The following is a 12,924-nucleotide window of genomic DNA, read 5'->3' as shown; positions in this document are numbered from 1 at the left end:
GCCTCCCAAAGTGCTGAGATTACAGGCATGAGCCACCACACCCAACCTGTTTTTTTGGTTTCTTTAAGACAGGGTCTTGCTCTGTTGCCCAGGGTAGATTGCAGTGGCATGATCTCGGCTCACTGCAATCTCTGCCTTCTGGACTCAGGTGATCCGCCCACCTCAGCCTCTTGAGTAGCTGGGACCACAGGCATATGCCACCATGCCTGACTAATTTTTTTAATTTTTTTCTTTGCCATGTTGCCCAGGCTGGTCTCGAACTCCTGTGCTCAAGCGATCTGGCCACCTCAGCTTCCCAAAGTCCTGGGATTACTACAGCCGTGGACCACCACACCTGGACCCCCGACAATATTCTAAGCAGGGCGGATTAAGCAGTGAATACCCCAATGCCCCAGCCTCATGGGATTTGGTGGGGGAGACAAACAATAAATATATATCAAGCCATGGCAAATGCTGTAAGGAATAAAGGAATATGAGGCAGACAGGAAACTCTGAGGGGAGCGAGATCATCATAGACAGGGTAGTCACTCTGACATATACAGAGAAGGAGGCCATGCTGATATATACACAGAGACCGAACTGGGGTGATGGAGCAAATCCTGCCCAGGGTGAATCTGGAGAAAGAGGCTTTCAGGCTGAGGGAATACAAGTGCAAAGCTCCTGCGGTTGGAAATTGTTTGGCTTAATCAAAAGCAAGGAGGCCAAGATGGACAGATCAGTTATTGGTGGAGACAAATAGGAGATAAGATCATAAAAGTAGAGGTAGGGTACAAGAGAGACCATGCAGGGTCTTTGGGGCATAGTGAGGAGTTATTATATTTACAATCAGAAGTGAGCTAAGTGTTACAATTAAGGAAGTAACATCGATGTATTTACTCACCAAAAAGAATATCCAGACTATGATGGAGTAGCTGGTAGGTGACTAACCCTCCCCTCAAATACTATAAAAGATGAATACAAGCTGGGCACAGCAGTTCACACCCAGCACTTTGGGAAGCTGAGGCGGGAGGATCACCTGAGGTCAGGAGTTTAAGACCAGTCTGACCAAAATGGTCATGGTGAAACCCTGTCTCTACTAAAAACACAAAAATTAGTTGGACATGGTGGCCAGCACCTGTAATTCCAGCTACTAGGGCAACAAGAGGAAGACTCTGCTTTTTTTTTTCTTTTCTTTTTTTGCATTTGAGACAGAGTCTGGCTCTATCACCAGGCAGGAGTGCAGTGGTGGGATCTTGGCTCATTGCAACCATTGCTTCCTGGGTTCAAGCAATTCTCCTGCCTCAGCCTCCCAAGTAGCTGGGACTAAAGGCACGCACCATCACGCCCAGCTAATTTTTGTATTTTTAGTAGAAACGGGGTTTCACTATATTGACCAAGATGGTCTCAATCTCTTGAATTCATGATCCGCCCACCTCAGCCTCCCAAAGTACTGGGATTACAGGTGTGAGCTGCCACGCTGGCCGACTACCTGTTTCAAAAAAAAAAGCTGACTATGATTAAATAAAAACAAACATTTGGAAGCATCAAGGGCAACCAATGCAGTCAGAAATTGGAATTATGATTCCAGAGAGAAGGGAAGCATAACGAAGAGAGCCTGACATTCTCCGTGCAATTCCCCCTCAGGGCATTCGCCATTTCCTAAATAGCGTGCTTTTACTGAAAGAACACTAAGAAAGCAAAAAACAGGCTGGACTCGGTGGCTCACGCCTGTAATCCCAGCACCTTGGGAGGCCAAGGTGGGCGGATCACGAGGTCAGGAGGATGAGACCATCTTGGCCAATATGGTGAAACCCCATCAGTACTAAAAAAAATTAGCTGGTTGTGGTGGCACGTGCCTGTAATCCCAGCTACTCAGGAGGCTGAAGCAGGAGAATCGCTTGAACCCCGGAGGCGGAGGTTGCAGTGAGCCGAACCAAGATTGCACCACTGTACTCGAGCCTAGCAACAGAGTAAGACGCAGTCCCCCAACAAAAAAAAAAAAAAGAAAGAAAAGAAAAAGAAAGCAAAAAACAAGAAATCAAGCAGAATGCTGCTGCAAAAAGGGTAAAGACTAAACATAGAGTTTGGTAGTGTTATAGCACTAGGGAAACAAGAATTGGAATCCAGAGTCTGCCAAGGAGAAGAGAGCTGGTAAACACCTCAAGCTTTTAGAGGTGGGAAAAGCTATACCCAAACCATAAACAAAACAGCCTCAATTGGATCAAGGGGATCTGTCCAAACACATGGACAGATATAGCACCATGACAGAAAACAATTAAATTCTTTCCAAAGGAAGATAATACCATCCAGAGAGCACAATTTTTATATTTTAATTTAAAAATTACCAGTCTTGCCAGGAAACAAGACCAAATGACAGAAAACCCAGAAAAAAAAAAAAAAAAAAAAAAAAAACATATATTAGAGCTCTCAGATACAGGCTTTCAAATAACTATGATTAAAATGCTCCCCCCAAATAGATTAAAAGATGGATAATTTCATCAGAGAACTGGAATCTAAGGAGGGAGAAGAATCCAATATAAATTCTAGAAGTTATTGCCAATGAAGGTTATTGCTATTTTATATTTTTCTTTTTTTTTTATTTTTTTTTGTTTTATTTATTTATTTTATTTCTTTTGGGTTACTGCCATTTTAAGGCAAAAAAAAATTATAGAACTTAAAAATAAATTAATTAAAATAAAAATTCAGGGGCCAGGTGTGGTGGCTCACACCCATAATCCTAGCACTTTGGAAGGCTGAGGCGAGCAGATCACAAAGATAGGAGATCCAGACCATCCTGGCCAGCATGGTGAAACCCTGTCTCTACTAAAAACACAAAAATTTGCTGGATATGGTGGCTCGCATCTGTAATCCCAGCTACTCCATCTAAAATAAATAAATAAATAAAATAAAAATTTAGTAGATTTGTCCCACAGCAGATTAGACACAGTGGAAAACAGATCAACAGAAAATATCTAGATTAATTTACAGAGAAATAGGGGAAAAAATACATTAAAAACATATGACACACACAGGTCCTGGTTAAAAAGTCTAAGAAACACATACCAGGGGCCGGGCGCAGTGGCTCAAGCCTGTAATCCCAGCACTTTGGGAGGCCGAGGCGGGTGGATCACGAGGTCAAGAGATCGAGACCATCCTGGTCAACATAGTGAAACTCCGTCTCTACTAAAAATACAAAAAACTAGCTGGGTGTGGTGGCGTGTGCCTGTAATCCCAGCTACTCAGGAGGCTGAGGCAGGAGAATTGCCTGAGCCCAGGAGGCGGAGGTTGCGGTGAGCCGAGATCGCGCCATTGCACTCCAGCCTGGGTAACAAGAGCGAAACTCCGTCTCAAAAAAAAAAAAAAAAACAAAAACAAAAACAAAAAAAAAACACATACCAGAGTCCTAGAAGAGAGGAAAAAGACAATGAGGAGTAAGCAATACTAAAGAACTACTGGCCAAGAATTTTACAAAACTGATGAAAGACATCAACTCACAGATCCAAGGTGGGAGGATCTCTTGAGCCTGGGAGGTGGAAGTCGCAATGAGTCAAGAATGTGCCACACTGTACTCCAGCCTGAGCAACAGAGAGAGATCCTGTTAAAAAAAAAAAAAAAAAAAAAAAAAAAAAAAAAAAAAAAAAAAAAAAAAAGGTAGAACATTAATTATTGAGAAAGCTACACGTTAGGTATATGGGGGTTAACTTTGTTTACTTTATAAATGTTTAAGTTTTTTTAATACTGCATAAAGATATTTTTAAGTGACTGACACTAAATACTCCAAATAAAAGGCACAGGTTTTCTGATCTACAACTACATGCAATAATATGGTTGAATCTTGTAAGACATTGAGCAAAAAAAAAAACTAGAAGCAAAGGAGTTTCTGTATAGTTTTATTTTTTCTGAGTATGAAAAAAAAAATAAAGCTTATTTATGCCATTAGAAATTATGGTAAAAGTTACCCTTGGGAGAGTAGGGACTGGAAGGAGCCGTGAGGAAGAGTTTTGGAGGCAGGAAGTATGTTGCATCCTTTTTTTTTTTTTTTTTTTTTGAGATGGAGTCTTGCTCTGTCACCCAGGCTGGAGTGCAATGGCACAATCTTGGCTCATTGCAACCTCCAACTCTCAGGTTCAAGCAATTCTCCTGCCTCAGCCTCCTGAGTAGGTGGGATTACAGGCATGAACCACCATGCCCAGCTAATTTTTGTATTTTTAGTAGAGACAGGGTTTCTCCATGTTGGCCAGGCTGGTCTTGAACTCCTGGCCTCACGATCTGCCTGCCCTGGCCTCCCAAAGTGCTGGGATTACAGGCATGAGCTACCATGCCCCACCAGTATGTTGCATCTTGATCTGGGTTTAGATAACAAAGATGTGTTCAATCTCTGAAAATTCATAAAGCTTATCATTTATGACCTATGGACTGTTCTATGCAGATATCACACTTCACTGAGAGTTTTGGTAAAGACAAAAATCAGCAGTCAGCATAAAAACTACCCAATTATATGCTGTTACAAGAGACGTGCCTTAAATATAAGCACACAAAAAGATGGAAAGTTACAGGATGAAAAAGATATAACATGTAAACACTAACCAAAGAAAGCTAAAGTAATCTGTATATCAAAGTAGCCTTTAAGGCAAAAAGCACTGCTAGAAGTAAAAAATGACATTTCCAGGTGATAAAGGGGTCAAGTCACCAGGAAAATGTAACCATTCTAAATCTGAATATATTTAATAATATAGTTTCAACATACACAAAGCAAAAATGACAGAACTGAAAGGAGAAACGGAAAAATCTACATTCAGTACAAGTATCGATCAGTAATTAAAGATTTGAACAGCATGATTAACAAACTTGACCTGACATAGTTGACCTGCAGGATATGCACTCTTTTCTTTTTTTTTAGATGGAGTCTCGCTCTGTCTTGCCCAGGCTGGAGTGCAGTGGCGAGATCTAAGCTCACTGCAGCCTCTGCTTCCCAGGTTCAAGCAATTCTCCTGCCTCAGCCTCCTGAGTAGCTGGGATTACAGATGCCTACCACAGATCCTACAGATATTAAAAAGATTGGCTGGGCATGGTGGCTTATGCCAGTAACCCCAGCACTTTGGGAGGACAAGGTAGGAGGATCATTTGAGGCCAGGAGTTCAAGACCAGCCTAACATAGTAAGACCCCGTTTCTCCCCCTCCAAAAAAAGGTAAGACGATATTATGAACTTCATGTAATTATTTGAAATTTTAGATAAAATGGAAAAATTCCTTGAAAACAACTTACCAAAAATAAAACAGAACATCTGAATAGTTGTATTTTTATAAAAGAAACAGAATTTGTAATTTAAAGTCTTTCCACAAAGAAAACTCTAGGTCCAGATGGCTGGTGAATTTTTCCAAACACATAAAAAATAAATAACATCAATCCTACACTAGCACTTCCAAAGAATAGAAAAATAGAAAACAGGCCAGGCGCAGTGGCTCGCGCCTGTAATTCCAGCACTTTGGGAGGCCAACGCAGGCAGATGACCTGAGGTCAGGAGTTTGAGACCAGCCTGGCCAACATGGAGAAACCTCGACACTACTAAAAATACAAAATTAGCTAGGCATGCCTGTTATCCCAGCTACTCAGGAGGCTGAAGCAGGAGAATCACCTGAACCTGGGAGGTGGAGGTTGTAGTGAGCAGAGATTGCACCATTGCATTCCAGTCTGGGCAACAAGAGCAAAACTCACACTCACACACACTCCCCCCACAACTGAAAGTGGTTACCTTTGGAGGCATTGCATTCCAGCCTGGGCAACAAGAGCAAAACTCCGTCACACACACACATACACACACACACACACACACACACACACACACACACACTCCCCCCACAACTGAAAGTGATTACCTTTGGAGGGTAATGATTAGGGGGAAGAGTGAAGAAGACTCCTGGCCTGTGAGTAATACTCTTTTTTTCATATATTGGTGGTTTCATTAATACATTACTCTAGAAATATTTCATTGAGCTATGACAAAATTTGGTACTTTATGGGTGTTGAACCTATACAAAATTTTGTTTAGGTTTTATAATATTATCCAGACCTCAAGAAAGAAAGGACCAAGAAATGCTGAAGGAATAAACTAAAAGAATGACAGAATGAAAGAACTTAATAATTTAATAAGTCTAAAGAAGTCGACTGGGCATGGTGGCTCATGCCTGTAATCTCAGCATTTGGGAGACTGAGGCAGGCTGGTCATGAGGTCAGGAGTGTGAGACCAGCCTGGCCAATATAGTGAAAAAATACAAAAATTAGCCGGGCGTGGTGGTGTGCACCTATAGTCCTGGCTACTTGAGAGGCTAAGGCAGAATAGCTTGAACCCAGGAGGCAGAGGTTGCAGCGAGCCAAGACTGCATCATTGCACTCCACCCTGGGTGACAGAATGAGACTCTGCCTCAAAAAAAAAAAAAAGGCGGGGCCCGGCGCGGTGGCTCAAGCCTGTAATCCCAGCACTTTGGGAGGCCGAGGCGGGTGGATCACAAGATCAAGAGATCGAGACCATCCTGGTCAACATGGTGAAACCCCGTCTCTACTAAAAATACAAAACATTAGCTGGGCATGGTGGCGCGTGCCTGTAATCCCAGCTACTCAGGAGGCTGAGGCAGAAGAATTGCCTGAACCCAGGAGGCGGAGGTTGCGGTGAGCCGAGATCGCGCCATCGCACTCCAGCCTGGGTAACAAGAGTGAAACTCCGTCTCAAAAAAAAAAAAAAAAAAAAAAAAGCCTACCACTTGCCAGCCTGAGCTAAGCAAACACTTGGTGTACTTTGTTTTCTTTCTTTCTTTTTTTTGAGGAAGAGTCTCCCTGTCACCAAGGCCGGAGTGCAATACAATGATCTTGGTTCACTGCAGTCTCCACCTCCTGGTGATTCTTATACCTCCCAAGTAGCTGGGATTATAGGAGTGTGCCACCACACCCAGCTAATGTTTCGTATTTTTAGTAGAGATGGGGTTTCACCATATTGCCCAGGCTGGTCTCAAACTCCTGGCATCAAGTGATATGCCCGCCTTAGCCTCCCAAACTGTTGGGATTAGAGGGGCGAGCCACTGTGCCTGGTCACCATATATTCTTATTAAACTCTCGTAAGACCCCAAGAAGTGGCTATTATTTGTCCCCATTTTAGAGAAGTTGAGGTCCAAAGAGTTGAAGTCACTTGCCAAGGTCACACAGCAATGCCACTAGGTGTGCCTGATTCCTTTTAACTACTTGCCACACCACGTGGCAAACAGGTTTCTTCCTAAACCTTACAAGTCATCATCTAATACTCAAAATAAAGTATTATATAGCAATTAACAAGGACCTTCTATAAACTGTGGATTATCACCTTAAGTCCCCAAGGTAACGTAAGAAGCCGTTATTATCTCCATTCCTGGGAGGAAAATTGAGGCTCCAAAAGGGTAAATCACTGTGGCAAGGTCACAGCCAGGAAGTGTTGGAGCCAAAATTCAAACCCAAGAATTTCTAACTCCAGATCCACGGCCTTATCATCATCACTCTGCACTGCTCACTAGTTAAGAGGCATGAATTTCATTCATTCATTCGTTTATTCATACCTTCAACAACAAAAAATTATTTTTGAGTGCCCACCTTAGGCCAGGCATGTTCTAGTCCCAAAATAATCTTGCACTGCATAGAGCTCATATTCCCGTGGGGGATGTCAGACAGTACACAAATACACGCCGGGCTCGGTGGCTCACACCTGTAATCCCAGCACTTTGAGAGGACCAGCTGGGTGGATCACCTGAGGTCAGGAGTTCGAGACCAGCCTGGCTAACATGATGAAACCCCGTCTCTACTAAAAACACAAAAATTAGCCGGATATGGTGGCGGGTGCCTCGGTAGTCCCAGCCACTCAGAAGGCTGAGGCAGGAGAGTCGCCTGAACCTGGGATGCGGAGATGGCAGTGAGCCGAGACCGCGCCACTGCGCTTCAGCCTGGGCGACAGAGCAACACTCTGTCTCAAAAAAAAAGGAAAGAAAAAAAAATGGGAGGTGGACAAGGAGTCTCTCAGTTCAATTTACCCCTTACTCGGCCCCATTTCACCGATGCCGGAAGCCGAAGAAAAGACCCCCGAGCCCCAATACAGCAGGGGCACCGGTCCCCGTCGTCCGCCACCAGTCACTCAGAAACCTAGAAGCCGCCGCCGGCTCTGCCAGTGCGCATGCGTCCGCCCCACCGCTTTGGGCGCACCGCCCAAGCAGCCCTACGCATGCGCATCCGCACCGTTACGGATACCCCACGGGAGCGCCAGGCATCGGCCGCCGGTGTGCGCCTGCGTCTTAGGAGGAGCCTGGGAGGGGACTGGCGGGGCTCAGACGCCGCGCACGCGCACTCGGGACACTTTGCTTTCTTTGCTTTTTCTGGCGGGAAAAGCTCAGGCTCACCTCCCTCAACTCAACTGCCGTTCGTCGCTGGTGGCTGTCCGCGGTGTCCGAGAATAGGACGTGGCTCCAGGTGCGCCCTGCCCCGCGGCGAGGTTCCCCAGAATGGCCCGGGAGCAGCGCCTCCCGAAATCCTAGCGAAGCCCCCCCATATTGTAGGAGAGATGCCCCAGCGTCAGAACCCCCGAAATCCTGTTGAAATCCTGACCACATCCCCTCAGAAATACTGAAAGGAGCCCTCCAGGAAATCTTATAGGTGACCCTCGAAATCCTGTCAGAATCTTCTAGAAATTCTGTCGTCAGGCTTCTCCTTCAGAGCCTGCCAAAGACTTTCCCGAAAATCCTGTTACTCTCCGCAAAGCAGCAGATGCCTGAACTGCCGTCAGAGACCCCCAGATATCCTGACAGGTCCCCTCCCAAACCTAGTCAGACCTCAGATTCTGTCAGAGAGCTCAGAAGCCCATCAGAGACCCCCCCCAAGAAATGGAGACCATTGAAATCCAGTGAAGACCCCCAGAAATCGAGACCCCCGAAATGCAGCCAGGACCCCCAGAAATCCAGAGACCCCTGCAGAAATCAAAAGCCCCAAAATCCAGAGACATTCACAGACAACAAGACCCCCCAAAATCAAGCCAGAGACCCCCCCAGAAATCCAGAGACCTCTGCAGAAATCAAGACCCCTGAAATCCAGATACCCCAGAAATCAAGACACCTGAAATTCAGCCAGAGATCCCCTAAACCCAGTCAGAGACCCCTGCAGAAACTGAGACCCCCAAAATCCAGAAACTCCCCAGAAATCCAGCCAGAGACCCCTGAAAATCCTGTCAGAGCCCTTGAAAGTCTGCCAAGGCCCACCCTACCCAGAGCTCTTGCCAGGGCTCCGTTCTGTCTCAGTGTCCGCATCCCAGTAAGATGAGACCCCCAAGATCAGCCAACACCCCTGGGGTTCCTCAGGACTTTGTCTCGAACCCGGCCCATGTGCCAGGGCCTGGCCAAGGCCATTGCCCCCTTTTCACCCTGCAGGGTGGTCCAGACCCTGGAAGGGCCCCTCTTCAAAGGGCCCCATGTTTCCAGAGTGTTCCAGAAGCATGTGGCGGCAGGCCCGCATGGCTCAGGAGAGCAGGTGCTGGGAGACCTGGGTGAGGACAGGCGGGCCCAGGCTTAGCCGGTGGCCCCGAGGGGCGCCCTTGCCCACTGTGATGTTAGCAGTGCCCAGGTCTCTCCTGTAGCACCCTGAGTGCAGTCACTAAGGCATTCAGTCAGCGTGGGTGAAATGGAGGCAGGACATGGACCCCTGAAATCCTGTCATTGCCACAGGGACTGCCCAGAGCAGCTGCAAGTGGGGCCAGCAGGAATGAGGAGGAGGTGGCCTGGGTATGGGGGACTTTGTGCATCCTGATTTGGAACCCAGGGGAGTAGCAGGTTTGGGGCTATGATGAGGAGAGACCTAGGGGTCGCTTGATGGAGACAAAAGGGACAGAAAGAGGCAGGAGCTTCAGGCACCACTGGATGCCCCCTCTAGCCTGAGGGACTGAGACTTAGTCCAGGGGCACTAGGGAGCCATGGGAGGGTTGGGAGCAGAGGTGAGGCAGAATCAAACTCCAGTGAGAGGCCAGCTGGCCAAATCCAGGCTGATGTGGCAAGAACAGCAGCTGTCCAGGGCCATGTGGGTGCCAGACACAGCCCCCCGCTTCCCAGAAGAGGCCACGCAGAGCCGAGGCAGGATGAAGGATCCAAGGAGGGCATCTTAGGCAGAGACCTGGGCATGGGAGCGGACCACAGCTCAGAGTGGCTGGAGCATCACATGCAATTTGGGGTGCTGAGGTGGGTGGTCAGCACTTTGGCATCAGGGCCATGGTCTAGCCCATCCCCAGGGTGCTGGGAGCCACGGAAGGGCACTGAGCAGGGGAGGAGCAGGTTGGCTCTGGGGCCCTGTGGGGACAGGCTGGAGGGCAAGCCTGGAGATAGGAGGCTGGGACAAAGGCCAGGGAAGAGGACCAGGAAGCCTGGGCTGGCAAGAAGCCATGTGGAGGAAGGGAGGCCGTGACCCCACCACCTACTAGCCCCTTTGATGTCAGCCACCCCGTTCCCCAGCCTACACCCCCAATCCATAAAACAGGTCAGAGCGGAGCTGCTCGGGTTCCAGTAGGAGTGGCAAACAGGTTGTAAGGACCCAGAAGTCCTGGGGCACAGGTGGGGCAGGGCAGGCCCCAACCCTTGGTGGCTGCTCTAAGGACACCATTCCCTGCTTCTCCTTCCAGGAGTGCTCAGGCAGCTGGTCCTTTACCCATCCCTCCCCCTGAAGGAGGGAGGCTGGTAGCTTTCTCAGCAGCTGCGCAGCAGTGAGGGTGGCTCATGGACCTGCCCGAGAGCCCGGTGGGCAGCCCTACTGCAGAAAGTAAGTGGCTGGGACCCTGTTTGCCCTGGGGAGGGTGAGGAGAGAGCCGTGGGTGAATGGGCACCAGGCTGTGACTCGGAGACTTGGGAGAGGTGGCTTGGGGTGGCTGAGCCTTGGCATGGGTGCAGGGTGGAAGGGAGGAAAGGGACTCTGGTGGATTAAGTGCATACTGTATGCCCGCCCACCTGTCCATACCCCTTATTTCCTGTGGGGAGGCTGGACTGCGTGAGAGCACAAGCGAGTGCACCCCTTACTCCATTCACATCGCTGCCCTGATGGCACTTCTTACTTTATGTAAAGCAGCTGTCCTGAGACAGTCTCTCCCCCACCCTGCTTCACTTCTCTTCATAGTGCTGACATCAGTGCGTCATCCGTTTTGTCTCTGTCTCCCCCACTAGTGCATGAGCTCCACAAGGCAGCATCTGTTTTATTCACTCTGGTATTCCCAGTCCCTAGAGCAGCGCTGTCCTGTGGAAGCATAATATGAGCCACATATGTAATTTTTTTTTTTTTTTTTTTTGAGACAGAATTTCGCCCTGTGGCCCAGGCTGGAATGCAGTGGCACAGTCTTGGCTCACTGCAACCTCTACCTCGCGGGTTCGAACCATCCTCCTGCCTCAGCCTCCCAAGTATCTGGGATTACAGGCATTCACCAGTGTGCCCAGCTAAGTTTTTTTTATATTTTTAGTAGAGATGGAGGTTTGCCATGTTGGCTTGGCTGGTCTTGAACTCCTGACCTCAGGTGATCCACCTGCCTGTCTCAGCCTCCCAAAGTGCTTGGATTCCAGGCGTGAGCCACCACACCCAGCCGATTTATTTACTTATTTATTTACTTAGAGACAGAGTCTCTATTGCCAGGCTGGAGTGCAAGTGGCACCATCTTGGCTCACTGCAACCTCCACCTCCCAGGTTCAAGTGATTCTCCTGCCTCAGCCTCCTGAGAAGCTGGGACTAAAGTCATGCTCCACCATGCCCAGCTAATTTTTGTATTTTTAGTAGAGACAGAGTTGCACCGTGTTGGCCAGGCTGGTCTTAATCTCTTGATATCTCTAATATCCTGTCAATATATAGCCAATATAAAAAATGTATTGAGATATTCTCTTTTTTGTATTTTTTTTTTTTTTTAGTAGAGACGGGGTTTCACCATGTTGACCAGGATGGTCTCTATCTCCTGACCTCGTGATCTGCCTGCCTCGGCCTCCCAAAGTGCTGGGATTACCACACCCAGCCAATTGATTATTTTTTAAAAGAAAAAAGAATAGGTGAAATGAATAGTAATAATAGATCTTCCTTATATATTCAGACTAATATCCTGTCAATATATAGCCAATATAAAAAATGTATTGAGATATTCTCTTTTTTGAATACTAAGTCCTCAAGAGCTAGCGTGTACCTTTACACTAATAGAGCATTTCAATCCACATTCACCTCAGTTCAGGTGCTCCAGAAAGAGTGACTACCCAGCCAGGCGCGGTGGCTCAAGCCTGTAATCCCAGCACTTTGGGAGGCCGAGGCGGGTGGATCACGAGGTCGAGAGATCGAGACCATCCTGGTGAACATGGTGAAACCCCGTCTCTACTAAAAATACAAAAAATTAGCTGGGCATGGTGGCGCGTGCCTGTAATCCCAGCTACTCAGGAGGCTGAGGCAGGAGAATTGCCTGAACCCAGGAGGCGGAGGTTGCGGTGAGCCGAGACAGCGCCATTGCACTCCAGCCTGGGTAACAAGAGCGAAACTCCGTCTCATTAAAAAAAAAAAAAAAAAAAAAAGAGTGACTACCCTATTGGTTGGGACCACAGAGCAACTCCTGACTCACAGTAGGAGCTCAGTTACTGTTGAATGAATGGATGGATGCAGACTGAATGGGTGTGAAAGCTGGCTTCAGGGGTAGGGAGGATGCACAGGGTTGCCTCTCTGAAACTCACCTATCAAGTGAGAGAGCCCAGTCTGATGGAGATGGCAGGGCCCCTTTTTCCTTTTTCTTTTTCTTTTTTTTTTTCTTTTTTTTTTTTTTTTTGAGCTCAAGTCTCACTCTGTCACCCAGGCTGGAGTGCAGTGGTGTGATCTCGGCTCACTGCAACCTCTGCCTCCTAGGTCCAAGCAATTCTGCCTCAGCCTCCTAAGTAGCTGGGACTACA

This window comes from Saimiri boliviensis, chromosome 14 (genome assembly GCF_048565385.1).
Source record: "Saimiri boliviensis isolate mSaiBol1 chromosome 14, mSaiBol1.pri, whole genome shotgun sequence".
Lineage (NCBI taxonomy): Eukaryota > Metazoa > Chordata > Mammalia > Primates > Cebidae > Saimiri > Saimiri boliviensis.
Note: the sequence above shows the minus strand (reverse complement) of the source record.